Raw genomic sequence first — 1501 nt, 5'->3', positions numbered from 1 at the left:
AAAAAAAAAAAAAAAAAAAAAAAAAAAAGGCAGAGCATGAGGCTGTCCGCCCCCTTAGAGCCCCTACTCGGAGGTACAAAGGGGCAGCCAAGCACAGGATTGCGGGTACAGAGGCGGCGCGAGGGAGGGGGTCATGTGCGAGGGGTCCCCATCCAGAGTTAAGGGGGGGTCCGACTTGTCCAGGGAAACCGAGTCTCCAAAGAGTCCGGGACGCACCCTAACAGCACCACAGTGAGTCCAAGCATGCCCCCCGCGCTAGGGCTCAGTATGCCTGGACCTGGTGCTGGGGCAGCGTCTGACAGCCACTGTTGACCTGGCTGAGGACTTACTGTTTGAGCTGAGCCACTTGCTCGCGCAGCAGGCTGGCGGTGAACTCCAGCACGGTGTTCTGGCTTTTGAGGGTCTTGACTTTCTCCTCCAGGCGCGAGATATGCTCCAGCATGCGCTTGCGGCATTTGGAGGCGGAGATGTTTGCACAGCCTCTTGCGCTCCGCCTAGATGCGATCCCGCGTGTCCATGTGGATGGGCGACAGCGGAGGGCTGTCGCAGAAGCTCGACAAGTCCAGCAAGGTCTGCGGCTCATCCTTGAGCGCGGCCAGGCGTGGTGGATGCGGAGGTGGCATCGGCCCCAGCGCTCCCGGGGGCAGCGGGAAGGTAACTGGCTCCACAGCTAAGGCCATGGTGGCTGCGCCCCCAGGGTGCCCGGCCTCACCCGCGAAACTGGTCAGGTTGGCGTAGACCGGAGTCTCCGTGGCTCCGGGGGTGGCCGACAGGTCAGCAGGCTAGGGGGCCCCTGAGGTGGCCGCGGTGGCCTCACCCAGCTGGCTCTGCTTGTACAGGTCCTCAAGAGCCTTGATGAAGACCTTGGCGAACTCCTGCTCCTCGCTGACTGCCACCATCGGATAAAAGAACTGCATACTGGTCGGGATAGTGGCCACCAGCCCATTGGACTGGATGATCAGCCTCTCCAGCTTCAGTGATGTTTGAGCAGCACAAGATCCAGCGAAGACACTAGTCCACCGGGGGCGCCATATGGGCGCAGCAAAGAAGGTGCAGTGGCCTACCCTGGTTTCAGTCCCTCTGCTCCCTGCTCCACCTGGCTGAGCATCAGCACATCTTTCTTCAGCATACCGCTCTTGGGGGCGCCCCAGGGAAAGAGCGAAGCCACCACCACCAGGGGACCCAGTAGCACCAGTGAAGCTCTACACACCTGCAGCTAGGCCTCTCAGTGCCACCTAGCCATAGAAGGGCATTTCCATCCCCACCTCCCCCACCTTGCTCTGCCCAGGGCAGGGCGGAGGGAGTGGCCGCGAACTTCCGGGGTGCCCAGTATGCCCTCCAGTCCATTGCCCATCCTGTACAGACCGGCTCAGATGCCAGCCTTTCTCGCTTTCTTTTATAAGTTGCCTTGGTCATGATGTCTCTTTACAGCAATAAAAAAAAAAAAATTGGCTAAGACAGACTTACTAAATTGCAAGGAAAGAACAGAATCCCTCTGTAC

At 59.4% G+C, this 1501-nt stretch overlaps 1 pseudogene; it reads right to left on the bottom strand.

The window, feature by feature from the left end:
- Positions 1 to 262: 262 nt before the first annotated feature.
- Positions 263 to 1259, bottom strand: LOC110313161 (annotated as a pseudogene).
- Positions 1260 to 1501: the final 242 nt, after the last annotated feature.

Source organism: Mus pahari, chromosome 23 (assembly GCF_900095145.1).
Source record: "Mus pahari chromosome 23, PAHARI_EIJ_v1.1, whole genome shotgun sequence".
In the NCBI taxonomy this organism is placed as follows: domain Eukaryota; kingdom Metazoa; phylum Chordata; class Mammalia; order Rodentia; family Muridae; genus Mus; species Mus pahari.
The sequence above is the reverse complement of the archived record's forward strand: the minus strand, read 5'-3'. Positions and strand labels throughout refer to the sequence as shown.